Raw genomic sequence first — 25,782 nt, 5'->3', positions numbered from 1 at the left:
CTACCAGCACCCACAGGTCTTGCTTAATGTTCACACAATCTCTTTGAAAGGGTTTTTTTGGAAAGTTCCCTTTAATTGAAATGTCATCTTCCCCTGCCTTAGAATTCCTCTTCACCACGTCATACAATCATATATTCCAACAAGTGCTCAGGAGCTACAGTTAGGGATTAAATCAAGCTTGCAAGCATGTGAATCCTCTTTTTAGGACTTTGCCTCCATCTCATTTTCCTAGTGTTGCTTTCACATTATCTTTGTCTCTTCCAGTTCTGCTTTACTTTTCTTTACTTTTATTGGTGCTTTTCTCCTCGATCATGTCCCTCTGAATCATATATTTCGTGTCTCTGATTTGGAATGGATCTGTATGCTCTTCTCTTACTGCCAGTCTTCTTGCCTCTGCCCGATGATTAGCAGTCTTTTCTAACCATAGTGTGAGTAGAATTTGACATGCAGGAGAGCACTAGTCTTAAGGAGCAGACACTGCCCAGAGGGACAGCACAGGACATGCAGTGAAACCAGATGAAATCCAATATGACCACTTGACATCCAAGTCGGAAAAGGCAGATTTTAAAATTAAATGTTGTGTTGCACAGTGAGGGAAGGAAACAAATGAATTCTGTTCCCTTACCATGAAGGGTGTAACGTTTTTTTTTTTCTTATTTTACTTAGGATCATCTGATAGCTCCAGTTAGGGAAGAAATTGAGATAGGTATTTCTGTGAAGTGATCTTGTTTGTTGATAAAATCCTGTCGTGCTTGTACGTAGGAAGCATCAGCCAGCCAGAAACAGTTCCTCTGTCCACCTCACCAAATCCCGTGTAGCAGCATTGCCAGGATAGTCTCTAGGCTTCTCCTAGCTTATACAAATTTAGATTTGCTTTGTGCTCTTTGCTTACACACCTCCATCATGCTTTCAAGCAAGATTCAACAAAATCATTCTTTTAGACCAGTTTGTTTCTTTTCTGGAGTCTTCTTTGTCTTCTTTTTTTTTCTTTTTTTTTCTCTTTCAGCTGTGCTATGAATCTTTCAGATGATTTAAGTAAGCATAAGCAGGCCAACAGTGTGTTACTTTTTTTTGCCTTTGAATTCTACCTGCATTTTATGGGTGTCTTTCTATCCCGCCTACACCTTCTATACAAGTGATTTTATTTAATTTTTTAAAATCTTTCAAAGTGATAGGACCGAAAATTTATCAGGAAAGGCACGATTTCCACCCCAATTCTGTCTAGTAGACCTATGTTTAGGTAAGTTTTCTAAGCCTGGACTGATGGATTTTTTTCATCAATATTGTCACATTGTACTATTGGCAATGACGTAATAGCTTGGCTAATTAAATTCTAGTAATATGCACTTACATGGCTGATCAGTACTAAAGCTATTCATTTTATATAATTTTAATCTTTAAAATGTTAGAAAAGCTATTTGAAATGAGTGGCTTACTGTAAGTGAATGGACAGAGACCACAGTCAATAAGTAAAGTGCTCATTCACCAAAGTGCTTTAGCAAGGTTATATCTTGTTAAAGATTTTGAAGCTGGACATAGTGTTGAATTGAAGCCCATCAGCCATTCCCATCATTTATTTGGATTTGCTAAATGATCTGAAAAGAGATTCAAATGCCAGCAAAAAGGGCTAGGCAGAAGGACTACCAGGCTAGTCCTCAGCTCTCCCATTGTCATGTTTTGGATGCCACTGTGAAGGCAAAATGCGTCAAATTATGTGCCCCACTATGTTACATCAAAACATTGTGATTTTTTTATGTTATTTTTAATGTGAATGGATACAGTATATGACAGGGGACTTGTGTTGCCCCATAACAAGGTGGAATGCAACTCCGTGTATAACTCAAGTGTACACTTAGATGATGCTGTTACTGGTTTGAAGAGCAACTGTTTGGCTTGACATCTTCGTCAAACTTCAGAAAGTTTCCTGCAAAGTAAACAACCACTTGCTGGTGATATTGGAGAGAGGAATACACAAGATAAAACATGAATCAGCCCACAGCATGTAACTTTTCAGATGTTTATTAAACATTTTCTTTGTTTCAAAACAGTGCACTGGAAGAACACCCAAATGACTTCAAAGCTTCAATGATAATTTTTGTGTTATATTTGAACAATGTATTTTATCACTATAGCTCGCTTTAAATTTGCTTCAAATATTAAACAGACTCTGGCTATAGTAGTTAGCTGAATTGTTTATGGGATCAAAATCAAACTAAACGTTCAGAAAATTTTCAACAAGAGATTCCAGTTAATGAAAGCACCATTTGTGATGTGCTAAAACATGTATACACATAGGTATTGCCCCATTTATCAGACATGAGAGCTAATTACCTCATCCACTGCTATATTTCTTCCATCCTCTGCATTTCAATTCCCAATATTAACACATAGGTGGTCAAGCTGACCATCGAATAGCCTACATGAGCATGAATGCATTAAATAATTTAATGTTAGAAGAGTTTATTAAACTGCCACATTCTAATCAGCATGCGTACCTGCCTTCATTAATCTTGCACCGGTCCATGGTGTGTCTCTACAGCCGACATAGAGTGTGCTAATGTTAATAGGAGCTCTTAACAAACAGGATCAGTTAATCAAGGAAAATTTACTATTAGCCACATGACCATGCATACTGAAATCTAATTACAATCAGATTTAACCTCTTCATTACTGTATTCATCCAAATATTTTTTGTTATCACTTGTGATACTAAAGTATTCCAAACTGAGACATGGTTATACTTATTTGAACAGGAAATACTTACATCAACTCACATTTATTAAGAAGGGAGACTTTCTTTTTGCCATGTTTTCAGTGTAAATGTTATATGGGTTATATTTATTGCCAAAAGCAAGAAACCTAGTACCACATTTTCTCACCCAAAACCTGACTACAGGAAAGAATTCCTAGAAAAGAATGTTGAAAAATGATCTTCACTATTCTGGATTAATTCAGATAGAATTCAACACTTGGTAAATTGTTAGCTAACGTTGGATGTGGTGGCTGTAATTTAGAATATACAGGGGATAAAGTGTTTTAAGTTCTTAAGCAATACATTTCTTTCTGGTATCAGTTGAACCGTGTTATTTTATACTTGGCTATTTTCATTAGATCTTAGACTGTGATAAGCAATTAAGCTCCATCAGTGGCTATGATTCTTTGAGTTAGTTCGTAGAATGCAAGAGGTTATAAGGGACCTCTGGAGACTTAGTTCTTGATAGAGAAAGGATAAATGGAGATAATTCCATTTTAGAGCTATTGATTTATATTTATTTTATTTTATTTTTAAATGTTCTTTTTCTGTATGCAGAGAAGGTCAAGTCTGTTCCTTTAATTAGGAATCTGTGTGACGTTTTGGGTGGAAGAGCAATGTATTTTGAACTATAATAGAGGTTAGAATTCTGAGCTATTTTAAATTGATGAGAGGGCTGTTTGCATTGACTGAGAAACACTATATCACTGCACCTCTGCTTCATGGTAGAAAGTGTGAATTGCATCATAGCAATGGCGTTTGCTGACTTCTGGTTATGGACCAACCACCAACTTTGGAGACACTACTGAGCCCTGCATTAGGCTCTATCGCCATGTGGGCTTTGCCATCACCCCTCTCTCTTCCACTCTTCCTCACCTCCGCTTCATTCTTCCTCCTTCTCTTCTCTGCTGTTTAAACTGAGTAACTTCTGCAAAGGAGAGAAAGTCCTGGGATGGTTTCATCCTCTGGGAAATTAGTTTGTTAAAATACCACTTTTTGGTGCAAACTGCTACATTCCAGTGGTAAATATGTTGGGGTTTTTTATGAGCTTTAAAAGTCAGCCCAAGACAGGATGGTAGAGCTGAGTCCAGGAAGGGAAAAGGACTTGCTAAGGCAGATTTTTTTCATTTTTTCTCCTTCTCCTACTGTTCTAACACTCTCTCTTTTCTCTACTCACTTGTCTTTGTTACTTATGCATTTTCTTCCTTTCAGTCCTCTTCTTTCATCTTTTGGCCTCTTACTTTCTCTCAGTTACTTTTTATATTTCTGTTTTTCATGTGTGACCTTACTCTTGTACTACTCTTCTTACCTTACTAACACTGTTAATGCAAAGTGTGCTAAAGTACTCCTTGGAGGATGCATGAGTGTTTGGGGGTGTTTTATGCCTATTCTGTGAAGATTTCTCTCTTGCAAATGGGCCTTTTTATTTTTGCAGCTGTAGATTAACATTGCTTACTGTGCTTGATAGATGGAGTCTTACACCATACATAAAGTTGGGACAGTCAATTAGCTGCTAAGAACAAGGACCATTTCTCCCTATCCTATCCTATCCTATCCTGTCCTGTCCTGTCCTGTCCTGTCCTGTCCTCTACTGCTATCTTGTAGTATCATTCTCTGTACTGATGGTTCAGCTTCATCCTTGATGCAAACTGAGGAACTCAGTTAATTGATTTTTTTTATGTGTGCCAAAGACCAGATGAGTCTTCATGTTTGCTCTGGCACAGAAGCCTCTTTCTGCTAAACTACACTTTTTAAGGTATGTGATTGCATTTAGAATGAAGGTGTGGCTGTCACCCAGTTGACTATCAGTTTGCTGCAATACATGTACTCTGAAGGCATCATGCACAGTGTGTGTTGAATTTTAGGGAAAATGCTGCATTTGTAGGTCACTTGCAATAAAGAGAGTTTGACTACCATGTAGTGGTGTGGGGGTGCAGGGACAGAAGGCATTTCTTGCAACCCTGCTGATGTGTACTTACACCGCTGTTTTTTTCAGCATATCCAGTACTCTAAAATATAACATTAGGGGACTGTATTAGTATCTGGTGTACTGAACAAACCCAATAACACTGTCAGGACTAAACAGCAGAATAAATAACACAACATAGTAAGAACAAGATCTGATTCTTCATTAGTATAATATCCTTCTTCTGCCCTGCTTTCCTTTTGTGCTTCTGGTGCTTTCGATTGCAATTGCTATATAAATCTGACCACAAAGGAGAATGCTGATAACTTGCTAAATGTACAAATCCAGCATGATAGAAGAATTTAATGCAATAGTATATGACTCAAATATAATGTAGTTTGGAAATGTCATATGATAATCCTACATAAGACCCTATTCATCAAAAGGCTTCTGCTGTCAGGTCATGATGATGCTTTGATTATTTTACACATTATTTACACTAGATAGAGTTAGAAGGCATATTCTATGCATGATTCAAGATGAAAAGTAATCCTCTAAAAGAGAGGGTGTATTCTTTGTACAGATGTTAATTTTGATCATAGGAAGGGGGGGAGAAGTACTAATAAAATTGGTCAGGACATAACAGTATTTTGAAATTACTCTTAAAAAGCGAATGGATGTATAACGTGAAAGTATTTTTAAAAATTTAACATTACATTAAAGTAGCTGCCTGAGTTCTGTGACTGGGAATTTGTAAGCTAAAGGAGATATGACATTTGCTGTAATGAAATCAGTATGGCTAGAAAAAATGTCTGAAAGGAGCCTAGACTGGAGAAAAGAAGGACAATTCAGCAAGATTTGTGGCATCATATATCTTGGGGCAATACTGAGCTCACAGCAGCTGTTTAACACTGGAAATGTGTTTATCAGTACAACTGAATAAACAAAATCAAAAGAGGTAGAAATGACCCGGAGCCCTGGTGCTGTGTGTGCTGCCCATCGCTGAAAGGGACAGGTTGTCTGTGGTGAGCAGGAGATGTCAGGAGTTCAGTACGTGATCAAGGGATGAACCTGGAGGTCTGAGAATTACAGGCAAAACCCGTGAATATGCTAGAGGTGACATACAGCATTCTCACTTTACTTCCCCTTGCCTTGCCTTCCCTTCCCCTCCCTGCCCTTCCCTGCTCTGCCTTGCCTTGCTGTGCCCTGCTTTGCATTTTAAAGAACATGTTTTTCTTTCAACAGCTCCCTATAAGGAGCAGATGATATCTGTTGTCTTGTAGATTCACTACTCACTTGTTTGGATTCACCCATGCTCCGTGGATTCTGTTGGTTTCCACAGGAAAACTAAAAGAGCCGATGTAATTTCCCCTCACTTTTGAGGGATCTCTTGGGATTTAGTATTTCCCTCTATCCCTTATTTACCAAGAAGAATCCTACCTACAGGATGATAAATATTGATGTTGCATTGATGATGCTGAAATTGTATTTTGCCATAAGGATTTAAATGTTCTTTATGTAAAATTTCAGTTTATAGTCTATATATCAAGAGAAAGTAGCAAATTAAAACCATAAGCTTTTCCTTAATTATGTACAAGAGTTTCTATGGTCTACTGCCACATTTTACTGAAGTATTTGCCATTTAATATTGATGTGTTTTTTATTATCATGTTTGCTGAATTTCCTCTACACATCAAATAGCAGAGAAAATAAAACGAAGCATAAACAGTTTTAGAAAATTAATGTTATATGGAATTTACTGAAGGAGCTGGAAGGCCAGATTAAAGCATTTTCCAGACCTGCTGAGAGCTTATCTTAAAACATGACCAAGATAATTGTTTTATTTTCCTCTCCTGAAATATCTGGAATAAGTTTCTAAAGAGATAAGAAGTGTATGCCCAAAGTGCAACTGCAGCATAGTGTTACACTCCCACATAGCTTTTCATTTAATGTGTTTCAACTGCCACCTGGCCAAACAGAGATGAAAATATAGTAAAACATGTTCAAGCTCGAAGAATTGTTCAATCTTTTGCTATTCCCTACCACTCCTCACATGATTCGTCTCCTGTTTCTTTTTCTCAAGGGCTAAATGTTGCAGGGAATCACAGTTTCTAGTCAGCGAAGTAACCACAACAAAGCTCTTCTGGAAATGAAAGCTACATCCAGCCTCTTCTGCTTTTATCTGTAAATGAAACACACTTTTAGCCTGTATCTCTTGTTGTAGGCTGTAATGTCTAGGGGAGTTAGGCACCTTATTATAAATCTCATCTTGGAAATCCCATCTGAAGAGAATTATTTCCTAATTCTTTATGATTATAAGGCATTAACAGATAAAAGTGTTTTTACTGGGTTAACTTATTTGTAGCTGAGCTTTCCCTTAATGAGAATGTGCTCAGTTTTTTGCACTGCCTTTGATTTACACACTGAAGATGTAAGTGCATACAGCTTGAAAATATAAAAATATTTGTACTCAAAATAAATAATAAAATGGATTAGACAATGGCAAACTGTGAGATGCTAAGAAAGTGCTTTTCAGACAGAAAGCCGTATGGGGCCTTTTTGCAACAATATGAGACAGTGCTGTCGATACCAGATAGATCTGGAAGCAGGAACAGGATACTATGCTGAGTAGTTCGTGACCAGCTTCAGGCATCCTGTCTAGGAAAAGTGTATGAGAATGATGCAACACTTGCAAAACCACAATTTTGTTAATTCTTAACAAAAGGAAAAAGGGAATAATTATCTAATTGTAGTGAATATATATGTGACACACAGAGCTAACTCACAGCCTCTTGATTCTGTAAACCTACCTACACAAATTCTGGTAGCAATGAATGTAAAAGGGTTGTGGAGACCAATGCCAGTTTCTGAGCTATTCTCTTAGAATTATCCTTATTCTCCTAAAATCTAAAATTAAAACTGAACTATTCCTTATTGAGTTATCTAATTGCTTTGTAAATCAGGAGTCTGAGTTCTGGTCCTTCAAAGACATACCAGCAGCGGTAAAATGTCTTGTGTCCAGCTGAAAATTACCACCAGAGTCGTTGTTTCAAAGATTTTTCTTGGAGAAAATGCAGTTTCTGTGATTGCCTCCTCAACTTCTGAAACACTGTGAAGAAATGAATTAATGAGCCCAGAAGGTATACTTCATCATCTTCTCCTTTAATCTTTTTATTCACAATTGAAAAGTTACACTATAACGATAACAACAGATTCTACAGGCTTACTTTTTCTTTTTCAAGAGTAGTTTGTCGAGAACTTTGCACTTTTTAAAGTCAGATTTCATTGCTATTTGAAATAACTTTCTGTTTTAAGAAAATCTGTTCCCTGAGCCAAGACAAAGTAAGCCTTTAGTGCTGAAATGCTACCTAAAATTTGCATGTGATGTAAACCAGACATTTGAATTTTTGCTTTGCTGAGCATTTTACAGGTAATTCCAAAATGAATTCCCTCTCATCTCCCCTTTGCCAGGAATTGCAAATGAGTTAAAAAACTATCATATTTTACAGCATTAATTAAATAGTTAAATTTAATTAATAGTTAAAACTATTAAAGAAACCTATTCATTTTAGGTGACCATGTTGTCTATTAGAAAGAAACAAGGAGAAGAAAAATAGAGAGATAAAGCACACAGGAGTTACCAAGAGTAACAAATATTCATAAAAATGTGTTTCAGGGAGTCAAAGACATTTAAATCTCGCTTCAGATCGTGTGTTCTACAGATCTCAAAGGCAGGAAAGCTCTACCTTGACTCAGGGTTTTCCTGAAAGCTAATTCCTGGATCCAAGTAGAGTTTTGACGTGATTATAATTCAATCAGATAATAATGGTCCCATCTGGCAATAGAATAGCAAGTCAGCTGAGACTGATGGTGACATTTTACCTTCTCCAAATTTCTCATTCAAGAGCTCAAAGGACCTATAAATTTGATATCCAGCTCTTCCTCCTCACTTTCTCAGAGCACAGCCAATTTTCAGTCCTTTCTTTTCCCTATTTTTGCCGAACTATTCCTGCACTTCATCTCCTGATGTATGTTGTGAAATCTTACTTATTTCCTCATTCTTCATAATCCAGTAACTTTTCCCACCCTAATTTGGCAACATGACAGCTTCTTATCTGTATTTTGACTTTTTAAGTGTTGTCTTTACCTACTTAGTAGTCTTAAGAGAAGGAATTGAGTATGAGCTTGGCGTGTCTATAGCATTTCTGTAGCCCTTTCCACAGGAATGAGGAAAGCATGACAAAGGTAGCTATGCTTTTTAGATACCAATGCAGACTTTCCCAGAGGTAGCCTGAATGCCATTACTTGGCATTGCGTTGTTTAGACTGGCATTTAGTATCTGGATACATTAGTACCGTGTGTTTAATTAAAGTAAACAGTGATTAAAAGTCTGATGATGCTTCGTAATTCAATACTGAGATCTCACAAGATGAGACAGTGACTACAGATTGTTTTCTTCAGGACTGGGGTTTGAATGTGAAGTTCCTTGTCTGTGCCATTTGGGGGTTTTTGCCCTTTTGGTTGCCTCTGTCTGTAAGGGAGCTGTAAGCCTTAGCAGGAGAAGATAGTAAGGGAGAGAGGGTTTTAATCCAAGCCATTTTGCTGTGTCTTCCATAGATCATCCTCTTCTCTTCTAAACAACTGCCAGTCTAAACATGAGGGCATGTGCGTATGGGAGCAGGAAGAAGGAGTATGTTAGGGAAGGTCCAGGAACTTTCTAAACTGGCTTTGTTGCCCACAAAACTGATCCCATGAAAGGATAATGTGGTAGAGAAGGACATGGTATTTGTGATCCTGCATCACTGGAGATACAAGTAGCTTATCTTGCTATAGGAGTGTTCTGTGTAGGATTCTTGTACTGTTGCTTGTTGTCCACACAAATGATACACCCTTGAAGACAACATATCAATTTGTAGTGCTCTGCAAATTTCCCTAACAATTTTTCAACAAGCTCTCCTAGGTTTTATTTTTGGTGTGCTGGCAACAACAAACATTGCAGCAGGTTTTTCTGTCTGACACCTCTCACTCGTCCTGATCACTATATTTATCGACACACAGATTTGTTTTTTCAAATCTCAACTTCAATCATACTCATTTTATCATCTCTGAAGATTGCTTGGCACCAATCTGGGTTTGGTTTGGGTTTTTGTTTTAATGATGCTTCAACAGAGATCACTGAGTTTCAAAAACATAAACATCCCTCCCAGTCTATCCAGAAAAGCACATCGAAACCTAACAAAATAATCCTCCATCTTGTGGGGTCATTTGATGGATAAACAAAATATGTACTCATTCGATACTTTGCTGGAACTTATCTGTACTTCTAACATCCATCCTTTGCCAGATTTTGTCATCTTCATTTTACTGAATGATATTTTATTCCTCCAGTCATCCTATACATCATAACAGAACAGATGAGAGCAGGAGTTTCTGTGCTGTGCATATGTGTAAAAGAACTTGACTCACAGAGCTGTTGGTTTGTTGCTGCCAATATAGTTGGGATTTTTTCCTCTTTTTATTGCCTGTTTAGTCAATGTAAACTCATAGACTTTTCAGATTTTTGAGATATGATATACTTCTAATCCTACTTATTTTATATGAACCTTGTATAATGAAACTTGGATTTTTTTCTAATCAAAATATTATAAAGATATTTTTAGTGTTGAGTCAGCAGCTCTGAATTATTAAAAAAATAAATTTAGCAGCATTTCTTTATTCAGTCTGTAGTTCTGTCTCACCATATCCAAGAATCTAGATAGGGGAGGAGGCATTTGAAATTCATTGGGAGTTTCTCTTTCTTCTATTCTTTCTAAAAAAAGGTTTTGGTAAGGGGGAGGAGGAGTGCTTAGTGGGGTTGCAAGTTCCACATTCTTACTCCTTCAACATTAGGAGATTGCTATAAAGATTGTCCTGATTGCCCTCCCTCTGCTTGGTCTTGTTCCCACACTCTTGCTGTTGACACCATCACCTGCCTACTCCCAGACTCCCCCTTATCTGCGGCAAAATGCAAATCTTGTTCAAATTATGATAGTGATCTCACGCCAAGTAATAGCTGTTTTGTTGCAAACCATCAGTCATGTATCCCTTGTACCCAGTGTTGTCACCAGATACAAAGAATAGGCAGGTCAAAGCAGCTCTCTTAAAACCAAGCCATTGGGTCAAGCCTAACATTGAAAGCCTGGGTTCAGTAAACATTGAAGGTAAGTTGACATTTTCCCATTGGAAACCCTCATTCTATGTGTGCAACAAAGAAAATTTGAAGGAGAATAGAGAATTGTCCAAAAAACAATGTTAGGAACAAGAAACATATCCACCACTGCAAATCTCTTTCTAACAGTAACTTTCCTGATAGCTCCTTAATGTCACCCACAACCAGCAGGACAAAATTCATGGGGTCCATTCTTACAGCCTGGTCTCCTTGACCTCCTGGGAGTGCTGGCCAGTGGAGAGCCGAGGCCCAGGCACAGAGTGCCCTGACTCCCTGCAGTGCTGCCTCCTTTGGTTCTTTGGCTTCTGCCCATTCCTGCTGCCATGCTTTCAGGCAGCAAGAATGGCAGATGTCCTCAGTGGAGTTCCCTGGGCTCTTCAGTAAGGACATTCCTCATGAAAAGGCATCTCTCTGTCTCATACTATAACAAATCCCTCAACGATCCATCTATAAAATCTTCTCAATAGCACAAAGAAGCTCACTGGAGAGAACAGGTTTTAGGTTCGTGCAACCTGTAGTTGCCAAAGTCTAGCTGCAGCCTTTTTTTTTATCTCCCTCTCCTCCCAGTTTTTTTCCCTGTGCAGCCAGTTCTGAGTCTGTGCAATTTTATGTCTGTTCTCAGCATTGCTGAGAGAGTGGTGGACAGAGAGGGTGTGCGAAAGAAGGTCTTCCTTTAGGATCTTCCTGAAGAGAACTTCTGCCATTCTGAGAAAATGTTTTATGCAAACAGGGAATATCCGTGGTTGCTTGACTGTTCAGTATGGAGTGAAGTGAAGGGCTTTAGAGCTTGAGGGCATAGGGCCTGTGCTTTCCATCTATCGATGGTTTTATTCTGCTTCTTTTTGTTAAGTATAGACAATATGGCTGCATTTCAGTACTCTGTAATGACAAAAGCACCATCTAAAATATTATTTTAAAATATTCAGATATAAATTTATGCCCATAAATATAGGAGGAAAAACAGTACTTTCTGCAGATCGGAATCTATTTTCCATTTGGTAATGGCTCATTTGATGTTAGCTGATCCATTTAGCTGCAATGGGTTGTTGTTTTAGTTTATAAGGTTTTTGTAAGAATGCTGTTATCATACAGTCTTTTAAAATAATGCCAATAATAATATACCATTAGCTAAAAGAAGAATGCTGTGATTATGAGATCTATTCCTACCCAAGGCAGCCAGACATATTTATAAATTGATATCCTTGCTAAGTAGTTGTTCAGGTTTGCCTTGACTCACTAGTCTCAGTAGTAAGTGGACGGGTAATTTAGGTTCTCTCTATTTTCGACTATCTTGACCTCTACAGGTTTTTTTTTACATTATTGAGCAAGCATGCACTAAATAATAGAGACAATAATTGTGTGTATTAAAATAGGGAGATGGTAGGGGTTTTTTTTATATATGATTTTATTACTTTCTTCCACTGTGCGTCAAAGTTCCACACAGAGTGCCTGTTTTCACTTAGGTTTTTTTCCTTTTTATTAACCAGAACTTTTCAACCTTGTGTGATCTCTTTACAATTCCCTTTAGAATACATAATTGTGCTCTATCAATTTGTTAAAGGCTTTTGAAGTGTTAAAAAAGCTGCATTAAAATTATTTTCTTTCAGGTTTTATGTTAATGAACATAGGTGCTATTCAAAGCAAAGTCAGTGTGTCAAGGGAACTTTAACTAAAGTTATTCATACATAAACTAAAAAAGGAAACATCTTTAGTGGAGGAAAATACATTTAATGAGTAAGTGCAGCACACAATTCCTCCTTTCAAAACTGTCAGTTCATATTGAACCTCCATTCTAGATATCTTACAATTACTTTGTCAACAGAAGGTAGAGTAGTGATGGATGATACATTGGTTCTTGAAACCAAACTTTCTGTGAGTTACTTAGGCTGAAACTAAGTGCTTTTACATTCCAGTCTTATTGATGATAGTGGTTTTATATTTATCACCCTGTCATTTCAGTTGACTGTATCAGCCTCTTCAGTGCAGGAATATGGACACTAATGGAGGTGTGTCCTTAGTGCTGTAAAGGGTCACAGACTCATTCCACTAACAGTTCACAGCCTTGTTATAAGCTCAGAAATCGTTTTGCCATTTTAAACAGTAATCTGCAGCTGTAGGTGTGTGAGGCCTGTGAAAAACAGTTACTTACTGGTCTTTTTAGACCATGCTACCTGTTTGACACTGAATATGCTTCTTTCAACTTTCTCTAATAATAATGTTACTGTTTTGCAACCTGCCCTATCATAGTCAGAATTCTACCAGGGCCTTGGGAGTCCAGGATCAGATTGCAACATTTATTTATAAGAAATTCTGTCAAGAATCAATAATAGTCTTGGGTCTCAAGTTCCTTCTTTAATAATACTTTGATATGATTTGTCACAAGCTAGCCCACAGTATCCACCAGATTTTATTACTTAGCTTGCAGCACAGTCTCTCATCTTTGAGTCATGAGATCAGCCATGGGGAGACCTTTAAAAAGCTATATTCTTTACTGTTTGGTTATTACAGAAAGTCTATATTACTCAATAATATCTTTTATAAGGTGTGCTGTCACATCTTCACATAGATGTTTAACCTCGATGTAGATATACTGAATGCCTGGAGGCCATTTTAGTGACATGGACATTGTTTTTCATGATTGGATGCCAAATGTATCAACAAAAACAACAGAAGTTGGGCCTTATTTTCACAGCTTGGTAGTTCTGACTGAATCTCATACGAACTGTCGATAGCAACTAAGATTTTATTTAGAGTGTAGAGTGTAACATTTTTATTACTTGAAAGTAGCAGAAATTCTGTGAAAGCAATTTAGATTACTTTCCACTGTAATATCAGTTCCTTAGGTTCTACTGTGTGTCTCAATAAACAAGATCCTACTGTGTCACTCGCGTATTGTGGTTCTAAATATTTAAGATTTAACTCAGACCTGAAATTCAGATAGTTCCAGTTGGCATTTACTTATACAGACGGTTTACAAAATGAATTATATGTATTCTTGACTTAAGGCACAGTATGCTTGATTCAATTAAATTTTCAGTGAAGTCTGTAAAAAGTGCTTTGAGTGAATATGGTCTAACCATCCTGTGAAATTCAGATGCTCCTCTTCCATTTTTTTATGAAATTAAGAACTGAGGAGTCACAGGGAAGGATGGAGGTTTGCTCTGTGTGTCTTGTGTGTCATCAGAGTAACACATGAGTAGTACCAGTAAAACAAATAATAGATAAACATGTTTCCAGAAATCATGGGGTTTTTCCAAATAAGTATTGGGGGGGGAGGGGGGGGGGAAGAATTCTTCTAAATTTGAAGGTTCTTTCAATTTGCTATGTAACCATGTTGTTTAGAAGAGAAGGAAACCTTTAAATTAGGGCATGGGTGAAAAATGAGTTAGGTTTTTTGGGCCAGGCAAGATTTCTTCAGGATAGAAGCATGCACATTTTTCAATAGTGCTCACAGTGAGTATCTTAGAAATAAGTAGGTGTGATGATTTAATTTTAAAATATTATATCTCCCTGGTTTATAGTTTTTTAAACCTGTTCCAGTAAAACTTGCAAAGCAGGTAGGTCCTTGGGAAAGCCAGTCCTCATGTATAATAAAGTTATATGTCCTGTTTTAGCTCAGAGCTAAGAATACAAAACTATTAATAGATCCATAGAGGGTTGTAATACACATATTAAAAAACAAAAATAATTCTAAATTATTTATTAACAGCGCATAGTAAATGTTGAATTACAGAAAGGCAGTCTTGAATTGATTCTAGAAATTTCCAGTGCTTTGTTTTGGAAATGTGAAATTTTCATGAACTAAAGTAACTTAAAGACTAAAAATACATGTGGGTTAGACAAAAATTTTTACTCATGAAAGCTACTAAGATTCTTTCCTTAATGAGAATTCAATTGATAACTGAAAATATTTCCTTCAAAAGACTTTGCAAGTTAACCTAAAAGAGTTTAGTTACAGACACAATCTAAAATGTGGTAATTCCATAATATCTGAAACACTTTATTAATTTTGCAAATCATTCAAATTTCTGGCAAGATACTTGAAAAGCAAGTCCTCAGGAAATATAGCAATGTGTAGTATTCAGTCATAGTGTTATTTTTTAAGCATTCTAGCCAATTGATTTTGAAACATTTAAAAGATTGTTAATTGTGTCTGTGATGTTTGATTTATATTGAATGGGAGAACGAGAAAGATGAAAAGTATCTTTCCCAATGGCTATTTTGGAAAAGTTAATCTATCTGGTACCACCAGGGAGTTCTTACATGCACACACACAGGCACATGTATACACACACACATAGGCACATGAATATACATAAATAATAAACACCTACTGAAGTAATTTTATTTACCTTTTATAGTTTTAGAGCTATATGTACCATGGTCCAACTTTCAAATATTTGAATAATCTACCTGCAGGTAGCACTGAATTAGAAAAAATATAAAAAAAAAGACATTGAAAAAGAAGCCTGGAGTAGCCTGTGGGAAAAAACAAAAATAGATTTGGACTTGAACAGTTCCTATGTAAAATAAAGGAGAAAAAAATCAGGAAAGCTGTGGAGCTTCTGAAAGAAGAAAAGAGTTAGAGGCGGGCATTTCAACATTAAAATTAGAAACAGAGAGGTAGTTTAGGCTTCCTGCCTAAATTTCATAAACTACCCTATGCTCTAAATTTATGAGAAACAGAGAACATGTTAGCCCTAGACCTGCCTTTTCTAGCTTGACTTCAAGCTAGATTGAATCTCTCTCATCAGAACAATTCATTCAGCCTATGCCCTGCTCGTTTCCTTAGAGCTTTTATCACCCTCCCTGAGGAATGTAAGGAAATATGTCCATCACATGACCAAAATGCAGATGTGACCTCTCATACAACCTGAGTAATACCTGCCACATCCCTGCTTAGCAGGTATTTGTTTGTTTAATAGCCTCCTCTGTACATGTGTCGAGAGAAAGGCCGTTTAGCTGGCCTTCAGTGCCTGCAGAAAAGGATGTGCTGTTGGATGCATCTAGAAAGCTTCCCTTTCCCACCAGGAAAAGACTGTGTTCTCCAACATGCTCTGCCAGACTCTTGGGTTCCATTTGCTCCAGTCACATTGACTGTCTCTCTAACGAGCACGACATGTGCTTACTTTTTGCGTATCTTTAGATAGCTTGCTCATAAGCAAGAAGGAATAGGATAAAGAATGCACCAGTTTTAGCATTTTAATAGTATAAATGTATAGTGGATACATGCATACATTTTAGAACTAGTAGCAGAGTCAATCTCTTCAAGATCTTTCTTTTTTTTACTGGTTCTGGAGACCCTTACCGAGGTGGAAACCTGATCAGACTAACACAGGTTCCATGTGAGTCTTTTTTCCATGATTTCCTCGATTTTTTTCTTTTTTGCTTGTGATTTAGCAGTCAGTCTTGACAAGCCATTGGCTATTTCCATAGTCAGTTAGCTGTAACATAATAACAAGTTCTGTAAAATCCCTCAAAATTCAAAGCAAAACAACATGCATGGGTACTAATTGTATGAGCTTGATGATTCTGTGAAATTTATTGTTTACAGGCATCATTAGTTTTATTGGTAGCAGGCCAACTGTAGCAAAGATCTATTTAGTGTGTGATAGGAAAGCAAAGGAAAGTGTTAACTTGGGTTTTGATCTTATCAGCTTCAATCGCTTCCATAAATCTGTGTTCTAGAAATGCATCTAAGTTTGTCCTAACTTTCCTGGGAAGCTCATATTTCCCTCTAGTCCCATCAAAGTTCACTTTATTAACCCAGGAGTTATAGGTTTCAGCAGAAATAAATTCTTTTAGCGGCAACAAAATGTACTTGTCGAGTTTTCCACCAGATTCTCTGAAAATCTCATTCTTTTGTGTAGGAGCCACATTTTGTATGCTTACCTCTGGCAGCTGCTCTTCTGTAGTACATTTGCCATCTCCTGCACCCACATCCACACCAGTAATACTCATGTATTCATCAACCTGTGTTTGTATTCCCATCACCTCACTTGGGCATATAATTCACAGAGGCCAAAAGAAATGGTTGCCGTTTTTTTGAACAGAACTAGGACAAAATAAAAAAGAGCAGAGAAAAAGACAGGTTTTATACTCCTGAACGTTTGCAAGAGTACTGAATGGTGAGGGAGAAAAAAACCCTGGATGTAGTGTAGAGGAGAAATCCTAAATCCTGCATACTCATCCTTGGCTTTCAGTTGAGCAGAATAAACAACCTTGGTTTAGATAACGGCTTGTTTGCAGTTCTGTTCTGGTTACGCCTTGTGGAAGTATTCAAATTCGCTTGCTTAGAAGTAGAAAACTGCCTTTGAAAGGGAGATCTTCCTGAGCAATCTTCTAAAGCAAATTTACCAGATTCTGCCAGATCTGTTGACTTATCTTTTTGATGTTTTCTTAGGAGTCTGGATGTTGTCTATGTTATGTTTATAAACGTTGCATATTTATCTCTGTAGTTCTTGTATGGCTTCTGAAGGGGTAGTTCAGAGTTAAATCAGCTGGTCTGGCCTTAGATCTGAAGAGCAGCATCAGGTCACAGGTTTTGACAGTCTCAGTAACAGGCAATGCCTCATAGCTGTTGAATATTGACTTTCTCTAATCAGAACCAGGGAACTGCTTGATGAGAAGATGAGAGTTTGGCCAGGATTGCAAGGAGGCACTTTCAAATTAAGAATTTGAAAGGAATTAGAAGATAATCCTCTGCTGAGCATCTGCTCCCCAATAGAACAAAGTGGGGGAGAGAAAAAAGACCTAAACAAGGAAACCTAGTTTGAGCTATTCAGTCTCCTGAAACTAAGTGTAGCTGTGTCTGGAGTATTCTTATATTTCTAGAACCTTTTTTTTTTCTTCTGCTGTGATATTCCTGTAGCTAATTCCATTTCTCCACCCGAACATCATGAAATCATGATGGTCACAGAGGGAATGGATGGGCACATCTACACTGCACTGTGCTGTAGAAAGCAATATAGCTACAGCAGCATGGGGCTGTATACTTACAGGGCTGGATTCCCTCCAGATTGTAGGAGAACTCATTTAAATTTAGCTCCAGGATCTATATATTGCTTTACACTGTTCTATGACAGAAGATAAACCTGGCACACCCTGCTGGGATTAACATGGTTGGTAATCAGGCATTTCTGTAGCATTACCAGCTCAATCTAAAAGTTTCATTGTAGGAGCTAGAAGATTTGTGAGTTCAAGTTAGAAAAAAATGAGACTGGAAAGAGATGAAAAGGACAGCTTCATCTCTGAGCTACAACTGTGAGTACTTGGGAAGTAAATTCAATGCGCCGAGCTTGACCTGAAACGAAGATTATTCTTGTGCTTACTGGGACTCTGCTGCATGATGATTTTGTATTTGTTCACCATACAGAGAAACATGGCAATTCCTAACTCCTTCTGAAAGGAAATCACTGTATTAGAATGCTAGGAGTGCAGCACTGGAATGTGCATTTCCAGTAATCCATTCATTAGCACTGAACACCCAGAGAAGGAACATGCCCACTGCACACTGACAAACTCAGACCATTTGGCAGGTTCTGAGGTTTTTGAGAGGTTGGCATTGTGACATGGGCTGAGCTTTTAACCTTGCCCACGACATTAATAAAATTTAAACTGAAAGAATACATACTCCAAGCAGGGCATGTTCCCAGGTTTGTGCCAAGGTCTGAGCCATGCTGTACCTCAGGACTCTGAGCTCTGAAGTGCTTATTAATTTTCCCCTGTAATTCTTAATAAAAATTATATTGCAGCATGAAAGCAACAAAGGCCTCTCTGATAATTTATCCTCTGCAAGTTCAAATCCATGTTAGTGAAAGGAATTGTCTGCCTTGTATTTCAAAAGTAATGAATTCAAATTCTGTTGGGATTGTAATTTTATTAGAAATTCTGCATATCTTCTCTTATTATTTCTGGGTCAAATGGATCATTACATTGATTGATCAACACTTAATTTGTTATTATCTATAAGTACTCAGTAAATATGGAAATACTCTGTCACTTTGTTAAAGAATCATCAAAAGTGACAGTAATAAGATACTTTTTTAATTAATTTTTTGCATACATGTAGATGAACCTTCTATATCTCTGGAGCTTTGGCTGACCACTCAAACATCTGGCAGGAAAAGTTGAGTAGTAAAATAACTCATATATATATATGTATATACACTAAAGGCTGCATTTTTAGTAGTGCTTACTGTAAAAATAAACAACATACAGGGCAGTAGGGTTTATGATAATTCTGTAAGTTAGTAATCGAGCACAGCAACACACTTTTTATGTTGCCATATAGAGGAATTTCTGTAGCATAATCAGCTCAATCTAAAAATCAAAAGTCATGCAACTCCATTATAGGAACTAGAAGGTCTGTACTTTCTAGCTGGAAAGAGCAGAGATTGGTAATTTAGTTGTATTTATTTATATTTATTGATTTTTTTAAAGTTATAACTTATTCTCCTGGATTTGTTAGGCACATTTTCTCATAACTTCCACTGACTGACAACCCATATGATGTGAGAGAGAAGCACTGAAACACAGCATTCAGTCCATGTAATGTATGTGTACATACATATTATACCATTAGTTATGAGTCTTGAGGGAGAGACCCTGGACCTTATTTTCAAACATTCTTAGTGCATGCAAATCCAATTGAAACTTACAGAAGCTGAAAAAATTCATGTTTCTGAAAATGGGGAGCATTTTTCCTAGCATGAGTAACCAGTATTTACCTTTAAGAAAACCTATGAATTAATCGTTCTGTGTCCCTGCTGGCCTAAATACTGTCTAAAGTAAGAATACTCTTGTCATGATGCAAAGCAAAACTAACAAGAAAAAGATATTCTTTTTTTTTATCACAGTTGTCTTATAACTCTGGACCAGAGTTAAAGGCACTATAGATTAAAATTACTAGTTCTATATATGTTATTGATAATGCAGAAAGTATCAAGCATCTCAGTGCATATAATGTATTTTTTTCTACTGAGCACATCTACAAATGTGCTCAAATTAGACCACAACAGGTTGTTCATGAACAGTAACACCAATGAATGTGATGATTTTTGCACATTATATCCCACTTACCTGCACCTCTGTACCGAAACAACTCACTGTTCCTCTCTCAGTGTATTCCATGATGTGCTTGCACGTGAGACCTATAATTACTTCATGTGTCTCATAAATCCCTCCACAGTAACCTTGACTAATTACACGTGGGCAAGCTAATGTATTGTGGTTGGCACTGAACTCCTCCCAGACTGGCCACCTGAGAGGCCAATAGTCCACAGAACTTTTAAATTCTCAGTTGAAACCTTTCTTCCATGAAAGCACCAATTTGTCTCTTTCTTTACTACCCAGGTGCCAGTTTTCATGAAACTTATGGCAGACTTTATAACCTTACAGTTTCTACAATTTTGCCCCCTTCTTAAAGGAGGGGAACTGACAGATGGACAAAAGAGTAAACAGTGCAATGTCGTATATTTTATCGTTTGAAAACCAGGCTATAATGATATATAAAATTTCACTCACAAAGCTAAGAAATATCAAACAACACTCACAAAGTTATGTGACAAACACCACTCACAAAGTTATGAAATACCTTATAAATATGAAATATCTTATAAATATAAAAGTGAAACTGATTTATGCCAATAATCTCTTCAAGCACTAATGTTTGTCTAATGGATTCAGCTATTATTGCATATGTTACAGAAAGCATTATAATTTGAGATTCACCTGTGCCATTATATCAAAGCTAAAATTATTCCATGAGACTTTGGAACATTCCATGTTGGTTGATACTACGTGCTTTTAACTAAAAGCTTCTCCTTTCACTTTACATCAACAGAAGTGGAACAATTAATGCTTCAAAATACAAGAGAGGCTTTTGTTCTTGTTTAAATTTTTGTACCTTAGCTTGAAAGGTATCTTGAGCTCCTTTGAAGTTTTCCTTTAATATACTGCACCCAAACCACTTCTTTATAAGAGCCTCATTTAACTTTCACATTTTAAAGATCTTTCAATGCAAGCCCAAATGTAACAAAAGAAAGTGATAATTGTTGAAACAGGCAGAGTTGTTGAACAGAATCTTATGGAAGCCACATCCGTGAAGTATCTTGCACAACTCTGGCTCTGGTGTATAGCTGCCAGGTAGGTCACATCGCATAGAATTTGCTTCATGCTCTAGACTAATGTTTTCTTGAATTATTAATCAAGTTTAATAATTCACAGAGACCCCAGTTCCACAGAGCTTGTGTGGCCCCTTGCAGAGAGCCCCACTTGCTGGCAGTGGCATTCCCTCAGAGGTCTGCTTGTGCAGTTCTCAGGCACAGGCTGAAAGGCCAATTCTCTGTAAGTCAGGGGTTCCACTTCTGTAGCTTTCACTGGGCACTGGATCAGACTGTACATTCTGTGATAAAGGATTGAATTTTCTTCTCCCTGCGTGTGAAAACAACTGAAATGCCGATTTGAGATTTCAGTGAAGCCAGTTGAGACTGCAGGGAGAAGGTCAAGACGATCAACACTGAGGAGTGCAGGATTGTTTGCAATTAATCCCAATATTGCCCTGACACTCCCAGTGACTACATAGCAGTGGTATTCTTGCCCAACAGCAGAGTATGTGGTAGAGCCTGCAGAAGTTGTGCATACTTTCATACCTCTAACCAGTTCCCTGAATTCCTTGTAATTTTTGATAGTTTCTGTACAGTTTATTTAATCTACCCTGTTAGAAATGACCCATTTCAGATTTCTGATGACTGCCTGGCTTTGACACTCTGATGCTGTCATCAGACTCCATCACAGGGGAGCAAATGTTGATGTCATATGGTGGTTTATGAGCCATATATCATGCCTATATTTCTGCTTGGTTTTGTGCTTCTACCAGCGTTTGGGGAACTCCTGCACCATTTCAGACCTCTGAAAGTCTAATTCTCACGCACAATACTTTTTTTCTTTCTTTCTGAACTGGGTCAGATGTCCCTTTCTGTAATAATTTAATTAACACTTTGGAATAATGATGCATTAATTAATGCCAGATTACAATGAAAATGCTACAGAATTACACTTTATATCAGCATTAGTGCAAAATGAATTCCTCCTGGATAATATTTCTTACAGAGAATACAAAAAGAGATAATACTAATTAGGCCATCAATTTAAATTTACCATAATTTCAATCCATGTCATTTATCTGTTCTCTAGCACAAAACCTTCAGTTCTACCATACACTTTTTGCTGCTCTGGTATCAGTGTGGCAGCCAGACTGGGAGTAATTTCCTAACGTGCATTCTTATACGTTATAGTACACTTCTGTATTGTAGTCCTGGGTTTGGTGTCTGCATTGTGAAGGACTGAACTTCAAAAACCAAGTGTAGGCTTAAGAATGTTCTGACACAGATCTTTGGATAGAGAAACTTCACTGGCAAAATAATACCTTCACTAGAGGCACAGGATTTTGTGTTGTGCATGGCACATTATTAGACTGAAGCACACAGCCCAGGTTATTCTAATTCTTCCTGGCACGGCCCACTTTGCTGCTGCAAATGCAATATCTGCAAAGTCATTCTTTTTTGAGCATTATTATTTTAGCTGCTTCATACCAGAATGTGAGACAAATAAGAAATCAAGGTTTCTGTTCCCAAGAAGCTTCAGTCTTGGTAGTATATTTCCACATCCGAAAGTAGTATGGTTTATTTAAAGCATATCTGATCTCACTACACTTAATGCTTTTTTCTTTATGTGGCCATTACCTAGATGCTGCCTTTTGTGCAATTAAGGAAAGAGGATTAAAAAGATAATTCTGAAATGCAAAGCATGAAAAAAAATTAGCAGAGATGATTCAATCTCAATGAACAACCAAAACAGTTTTGCTTTCCTTTCCATCTCCCCTCCTGACTTTCTGGCAGTCTGGTGGAACCTGCTGGGTCACCAGAATATCAGGGCCTTGCTCTTCAACAACCTGTGTCTAAGACCAACAGAGAGTCAAGTCACTAGAGGTCAGTCAGGCTGGCTTGGAAGCACTGATGTTCACTTGGAATTCCTAAGGTGTGCAGGGAGTTAGCTGCACTTCAGTCTAAACTATGTAATGAAAAGTAGTCAGGGGCCTGGAAGTCTTGGCTGTACCAGCACACTAGGAGTTCAAGAGTTCTTCACACACTATGAAGACCTTTGGAAATTATCAAAGGAACTTTTTGGTTTTCTAGATTACAATTTTTTGGAATTTGCTACATGATGAATTTTAACATATTTGGGGATTTTTATTCCAAATACAAAGAACATCAAATTCCAAAATTTCCTGTGAAACAGACTCTTTGCACAGCTCTAGTTGCTTTCTTCAAAAACTGAAATATCCTTCTTTAAAGCAGTATTTTTCTCAGTAGATTTTAATGAGATGCTTCTATACTAGCCATTTGTGCTAATTTTGTTGTATAAAATTGAATTATTTAGCTCAATGCAGAAAATGCTGGTGCCCTTGTTAGAACGTGTTTGCCAACAAGGGGAATTAAGAAGTATTTGCCACTCAGCAGATCTGATCAGGAGAGTAGCTCTGAGGAACTACAGAGCAGTGGCAGAGTTCAAAGCAAACCCCCCCCATAGATGGTTCTGCTTTATGGAAAAGTGTTTCAGCCTGCATAATAGCTCAGGAAATTCTTTTGCTGGCACATTGGGTATCTTCAGAGGGGGTCATCATCTTTTATAGACATTCTGAGTGAACTGTATGTCATGTAAAGAACAAGCCAGTATCTAGTGAAATTACATTAGCCCTTAACCAGGAGTTGTGTGGGATTTGACCATCACAAATCTACATGGCTTTCTGCACCAGGGTGAATTTCACACATTTTACTTTGGCTCTAACATACTGCTTTCTCTGGAGAGCACCATTCTGGTCTCTCTACTACATGGGCAAATTGAATTAATGCAGTAGCTCTTCTGCCTTGCGGAATTTATTTGGAATTTAGAAAAGGTCAGATATGTAAATCTGTGTGATTTGTTTTGTGAAACTACCTCTTTGTTTGGGACAGTTCACTATAACTGTCCATCACTGCCCAGGACTGTTAAAAGAATATGTATTTGCGAGTAATGAAGGGAGCAGATTTTTGAAAATATGAAAAAAAGTTATTTTCCTGGGAGCAGTCTATTAGATAGTGGAATGGACTTTTTTAAGAACTATACTAAGCTCTCATGATTAGATGGGCTTATAACTCAGTGTAGAGTAGACAATGTACTGGAAAAACGATGATAACTCCATGAACTGAATTCATGTTGATCCCAGTATGCTGGAATTAAGAAATATCACAAATCTTTTCTATCTGTGACTGCTGAGGACTGACAAAGAAGGGTTTTTATAGCTCAGGTCTCAGAGAAGTATAGTAAAACAGCCCTGTATAGTAAACCAGCTTTGTGCTGGGGAAAAATTTGCTCTGTGCCAATCTACACTGCTTCCCCATCCCAAGTGCTATTAATCCCTTACTTTCAAAAGCAATGAAGTATGTTCAGAAAAACATAAAGCAAAAAAAGTGATGATATTTTTAGATTTTATATGTAACAACAACTAGAAACTAATTGGATTAAATATTTTATTTAAAAAATAGCACACTTTTCTAGACTTTTTGTTTAGGTCACCCATTTTAAATATGTGTTTTTCTGTGTTTAAGTATTCATATTGTATTTTTTTCTCATTAAGTTATATGATCCCAAAATGAAGAACTTTTAATCTTAGTCTTTTAGATGATTTTATCTCTTCATTGCTAAGAATTGTATCATGGAAATACAGATAAAATAGTTTAGCTGGACAGCTATCTGATGGTGCTGTGTTTAGCTGAAACTACAAATGAGTATCTACAGGGGACGGAAATAGGGTTGGATGCCTCCCTTGAAGATGACATCTTTATGGAACATAAAAACCTAAATGTGCAGATGTCAGAGTTAAGTTCAAGTATTTTAGTACCCACATATTTAAGTACTAGACTTTTTTTCTGGCACATTTCCAGCCTTAAATCAGATGTGGAATACTTGTAAGGTGGTGGCTGATAGAGGATTTCAACAGCTTGTCAGTTTTAACTTTACATTTAAGGCTTCTGCAGGACATCCTTCTTCTATGACAGCACCAATACATTGGTAACACCTGCCTCTTTCCAGTTGATCACACCTGTTGACACTTAAGTGCATTAACAAATCAACTAATAACCTTCCTCTGGTTCTTTTTCATCTGTGTTAGTACTGGTAGCTCTGTGCATAATGAATTATGATATACAATGTATTCCTTGTTTAAATGGATTTTATTGAGTGCCAAACCTATTTCTGGTTATATTCTTAATGATACCTCTAACTCAGAAAGGATAATTCTAAGAAAAGAAAACTCTTTCACAGACATAGGTAACTTCTGTATAATTCCATCCCCAGACTACCCTATGAGTCATATATATTTAAATTTTGTCTCAGAAAAGTAGGAAAGTTCATGTTCATATCCGCTTATTTATGTCTATGAAGGAGAAAAAACATAAAAGACCTGACTTTGAAGGTTAGACTGTAGCCAGAAAACAAGGTACTCTTACCACAGTGCTGTTCGTAGGACCACAGCACAAATAATACCAAGCTAATTCCAGAGGGGAAAATATATTCACAGGGAGCAGGGTTGCATCATAAGAGCTTACCAGCTTGGATTCTGCAAGCAAGAGAGTCACAGCCAACTGATGCTACACCTGAGTTTGTACCTCAGCCATCTTGATGGTGGTAATTTATCAGGGACGGCACTGCATTGATGATGCCATGCTGCTTCCAGTTCAGCTGCTTTGGTACATCCAAGTGTGGTTGCAACTAGTTCAGAAGCCACTGCACAGATGTTTGTCAGAGCCAAGGCAAATATTAATGTCACCAGAGTTACAGGCTCAAATTTTGCTAGTGAAAATTTTAAAAATTGCT

Source organism: Pipra filicauda, unplaced genomic scaffold (genome assembly GCF_003945595.2).
Source record: "Pipra filicauda isolate LSUMZ 115617 unplaced genomic scaffold, ASM394559v2 scaffold112_size3218982_pilon, whole genome shotgun sequence".
Classification (NCBI taxonomy): domain Eukaryota; kingdom Metazoa; phylum Chordata; class Aves; order Passeriformes; family Pipridae; genus Pipra; species Pipra filicauda.
Note: the sequence above shows the minus strand (reverse complement) of the source record.